This window comes from Hyaena hyaena, unplaced genomic scaffold, assembly GCF_003009895.1.
Source record: "Hyaena hyaena isolate Hyena2069 unplaced genomic scaffold, ASM300989v1 scaffold_690, whole genome shotgun sequence".
Classification (NCBI taxonomy): Eukaryota; Metazoa; Chordata; class Mammalia; order Carnivora; family Hyaenidae; genus Hyaena; species Hyaena hyaena.
The window spans coordinates 770903-776359 of NW_024081323.1; the positions used below are offsets into that span (position 1 = coordinate 770903).

Here is a 5457-nt window from a genome sequence, read left to right on the forward strand (position 1 = left end):
AACTTCAGTTTACCTCTTCCTAAGAAACAGTCAAGCTGCTTGCCTTTTTGTTGAAATATACAATAGTCTGAAGTTATATGTACAGAAAGGGTATATCACGAGGTGGAAAAGGGTATAGGACTGGTGATTACAGAAAAAATAAATTTTATTTCTTATATTCATTGTTTACATTGAAAAGAGCAAAATCCATCACATGGTGTTCAAATAAGTAAAAAGGAATCTTTTATGACCAAAGGATCCTGAAGATCAGGAATGACACTTACACAGACCCCTTGTGCTTTGGAACATATGCTAAATCACAGCTTGATTAGCTGATTAATTGGTAATTTTTGCTCAGTTGGCAAGAAACCTAAAATTGCAGCTCAAAAGGATTTCTAATATTCTGTTTTAAAATATTTTTAAAATCTTGGGGCACCTGAGTGGCTCAGTTGTTTGAGAGTTCAACTTTGGCTTAGGTCATGATCTCACAGTTGGTGGGTTGGAGCCCCACATCGGGCTCTGTGCTGACAGCTAGTTTGGAGCCTGGAGGCTGTTTCGGATTCTGTGTCTCCCTCTCTCTGACTCTCCCTTGCTCATGCTGTCTCTCTCTCTCTCTCTCTCTCAGAAATAAATAAAACATTTTTTAAATCTAAAGAAAAAATCAAAATGTTTTGAAGATAAATAGGTTTCTCATGTAGGATAAAATTTGGTAAAGAACTGATGTTTTCAAAGCCATGGGGCTGGATGCCATTTTGAGATTCCAACTTCTTTTATTCTTTCCCTGTCAAACAGGTAAACAGCTCTACATGGGATCATTTCAGGAAAGACACAAGATAGGATGGAAAAGAGAAAGAAACCACAAGTCTTTGTGGACATTATCCCCAAATTTTTAAGTTCTTAGGAGAACCTAGAGGATTTTATGATAAAACCAAAGTTTTCTGGGTTTCATGGACATAAATTTCTGACCACAAAAGGAAAAGTATTATCCATACACTGGGAAAATATGTCCCCAGGCTATGAAGCAGAGACAGAGGGAATCACATCTTGTTCATTAGTAGTTCCTCTGTGGAGCTGAACAAATCTTAAAAAATGATATGAATGAATGAATGAATGAATGAATGAAGAGCTGTGCTATTCAATTAGGCACACACACTTGGAAGGTGTGCAGAAGGGTCTGCCAAGCACATATGGTAAACAAAAGAAAACAACTGAACTTGAAGAGCCTGTCAACCTTCTACAATACTCATAAGAAAAGTAAACCACAGGAATCAAAGACCACGGTGTGTATCTAGAATGACCAACATATCCCAGGTTACCTGTATCCCAGGACTTCTGCAGTTTTGCCATAGAAAGTTCCATGTCAGGAAAAACTCTCAGTTCTTGGCAAACCAAGACATGTGTAATCCTCCAAGCCTTCCTTCCTGCTACACACAATGTTTAAGTATATGGAACAAGTATAAAACGGGTATTTCAAGAAGAACTAAAATTTCTACCTGTTCTAAGAAATAGGGATTGAGAGTCAGAATTTATAAAGAAATATAGAATATAAAGTTATATTTTTTACACCAAAGACTATGAAATAAAGTGACATCTATAACATTTGAATACCATAATAAAAGGAAAGAACATCAAAAGAGTTTTCAGGGGAAAATCACTAGCCACAAATTCTGTACTGAGCTAAATCATTGTGTAGAATAACCAAACAGTCTCATCTTTTCAAAACTCAGAAAACAACAGTATTATTGAAGAAGGTGCTTAAAGGATTATTAGTTGATCTAGAGGTGAATCTAAGGGAAAACTTAAGAATTAGAAAACTCTATAATAAGAAATCACATATAAGGCCAAAGAACAAATAAAATTAAATCTAAAAAAATGTTTGTAAAAATATTAGTACAGTTAAATGTTAAAAAGGTGAATTTAAAAATATACTCAACACAAGAACAATTATTAAAGAAGACACGCATAAGACAAACAGACATATAACAAGATGCTCAACATCACTAATCACCAGGAAAATGCAAATCAAAACCACAATGAGGTATCACCTCACACCTGCCAGAAAAGCTAGAATTAAAAATATAAGAAACAGTATTGGTGAGGATGTGAAGAAAAAGATACTCTGATGTACAGTTGGTGGGAATTTAAATTGGTGTAACTACTGTGGGAAACAGCAGGGAGGTTACCCCCCAAAATTAAAAATATAAAACCATATGATCCAATAATTCTACTACTGGGTATTTAACCAAGTAGAAAACAAACACACAATTTGAGAAGATACATATACCCCTATTTGTACTGCAAAATTATTTACAAGAGCCAAAATATGAAAGCAACCCAAGTGTCCCGTGATATATGAATGGATAAAAAAGATGTCACACACACACACACACACACACACACACACATGCGCACACACACAAAGGGATATTACTAAGTCACAAAAAGAATGAGATCTTGCCATCTGTGACAATATGGATGGACCTAACAGGTATTATGCTAAGTGAAATAAGTCAGGCTAAGAGAGAAAAATGCCATATGATTTTACTTATATGTGAAATCTTAAAAACAAAAGAAACCAACCAACCAACAGAAACACAGACTCTTTTTTTTAAAATTTATTTAATGTTTACTTATTTTTGAAAGAGAGAGAGTGCAAGTGAAGTAAGGGCAGAGAGAGACACACACAATACCCATAGCAGGCTCCAGGCTCTCAGCCATCAGCACAGAGCCCAATGCGGGGCTCAAACTCATGAACTGTGAGATCATGACCTAAGCTGAAGTTGGACACTTAACTGACTGAGCCACCCATGTGCCCCCCAAAACACAGACTCTTAAATACAGAGAACAAATGAATGGTTGCTGAGGAAAGGGGAGGTTGGTGGGAGAATGGGAAAAATGGATGAAGAGGAGTGGGAGACAGAGGCTTCCAGTTATAGAATGAATAACTCATGGGGATAAAAGGTACAGCACATGTAATAAAATCAATGGTATTGGAACAGTGTTGTTGGTGACAGATGGTAGCTACACTTGTGGTAAGCAGAGCATAATGTAGAGAGTTGTCCAATTGCCATGCAGCACACCTGAAACTAATGTAACACTGTGGATCAACTATGCTTCTGTAGTAATAAGAATGATATTTCAAAGACAATCTTCATCATTTAAGTCAATACAGTAAAGCCTTGGTTTGCAAGCATAATTTATTCTGGAAACATGCCTGTAATCCAAAGCACTTGTATATCAAAGATAATTTTAAGAACCATTGGCTCAGTTGTGGTCATGTGACATTCGGTGTCACGTACTACTTGTACTGCCAGACATTACTCATTTATCAAGTTAAAATTTATTAGAAATGTTTCCCTCTCTTACAGAACAGTCACAGAACAAGTTACTCGCAATCCAAGGTTTCAAAGTACTTACAAATTGCATATTCATAGATGGGGAAGTAAGATTAAAAGCACTCTCAACTTTTAAATTTACCTAGAAAAAGTTAAATTGACTTGTTAATGTTTGATTTTATAATAATACGTAGAATAAAGTAAATGTCTAGAGACTGTCATAAATAGATCTTTTAAATGAAAGAAAAAGAAAGCAAAGGACCAAATAAAAGTCATAGGAAAGTAGTATTAACAGAATGTACAAAACAATGACTAACATAGGCCGATGTTATCATATTGCTTATGATATTGCTTATGATGATAAACGTTAATAAGTTCAACCACTTAAATTATAACACTCTCCATTTGCATTTTTAAACACAATTTATCATACATGTTATAAGACAGATGCCTAACTACAAAGATAGCTTGGACATCCAATACTGCCATTTCATAAAACCCCCCTGTGGCATCATAAAGACAGTATTCTAGGGACACCTGGGTAGCTCAGTTGCTTGAGCATCCCATTTGGCTCAGGTCATGATCTCATGGTTCATGAGTTGGAGCCCTGCATCAGGCTCTGTGCTGAGAACTTAGAACCTGGAGCCTGCTTCAGATTCTGATTCCCTCTCTCTCTCCCCTTCAAAAATAAATAAAAAACATTTTTTATAAAGCTACAGTTTTATTAAGACAAAGACAATGTGATATGAAGTTTACATTTAAACAAAGTTTTCACAGAAACCTAACACTACAGCATTCAAAGGACATCTTCTCAAGCCACTTCTATGGTGCCAGAACAAGTAGAATTCCTTCCCTCCCAACTTGAAACCCATAGTCAGATGTGACAGGAGCTGGTACTCAGGAGAGTTAATTCTTATCATCTTTTTTGTCATCATTTTCCGAGGGATAAGAATGCCATATCAGCCTTTGCTCATAGAAGGATATGACCACCTGTGGGCGCTTGACATTGGCCTCCTTGGCAGGGACTAGGTCAGCCTCATCAGAATTTTTCCATTTCATCAGGAACATGAGTTCTCTACTCAGAGTCCAATAATCTACTCTGGCTCCAAACCCCAGGCAAAGCCTCATGGCTTTTCTCTTTCTTTCTTCTGGTTTGGTTTGCTCTCCTCTCCCTTATCTTCAGAATAAGAGTCAGCTTTGCACTTGCCTCCCTCTGATTTATCTGTCTCATGTGCTATTTTCATTGACTGTAGAAATTTGGCAGTGAGATCAAGGCACTCAGGCTCTCTTCTGGCTCCCACGTGTTATCCTCATCTGGGAACCCCTTCCAGTTTAAGAGGTACTCCACTTTCCCCCTTACCACTGGACTGTTAAGAACTTTTTCCACCACATATACCTCTTCCTCTTCTTCTAGCACATCCTCCACTTTCTTCTTACCTTGTTTCTTCCCCATAGTGCCCACCAGCTTTCCGGTCTAAAGGGTGACGCTGCTCAGAGCAGCAGCCAAGAGCCCCAGAGGAATCAGTGCTGTGCTAAAGGTGTGATGTGTAGGGCCAGCCAGGGGAGTGGCCTTCCAAAAAGCAACAAGGCAGTGGCCTTAGTCTAGCCCCTTGCTGAAGCAGCATACCGCAGGCTCTGGCCAATGGCCCTCCCCTAAGACCTAAATAAAAACATTTTTAAAAAGACATGATTTTATCTTGTAATGTACTTACAAGACATATAAATATGCAAAAGATGGAGGAAAGAGGAATAGAAATAATATCAACAGGACTTTATAGCCTAGAAAAAAGGTAAGTCAGTGCTTTTTACTAATGTGTAGTGTAGACTCTTCAAAAGACTTAGGAATTAATGTCAACAGGTAGCTTTGGGAGACAGGGAGGTGGCTGGGAAGTAGAAGGCTGGATGAGAACAGACGTCTGCCCAGATCCCATCTCCACTCTGCCCTAGGTCCACCTGTCCCTTGCCCTATGGGATGTCTAAGGTCCCACTTCCTGGAAACTTGAAAGAGAGGATCTCTGGACCAAGGGACACCAGGAAAAGCTAGGGCAGGTGTGCTATAAGAACAACACCACCACCAACACCAACAGTAACAACAACCCAGGGAGACCAGGGGACCACCTGCCACTGCTCAATGAGAACTTTG

The 5457-nt window shown here is 38.3% G+C and overlaps 1 pseudogene; it reads right to left on the reverse strand.

Annotated features, from left to right (window-relative positions):
• Positions 1-4220: 4220 nt before the first annotated feature.
• Positions 4221-4773, reverse strand: LOC120220360 (annotated as a pseudogene).
• Between the last annotated feature and the right edge of the window lie 684 nt (positions 4774-5457).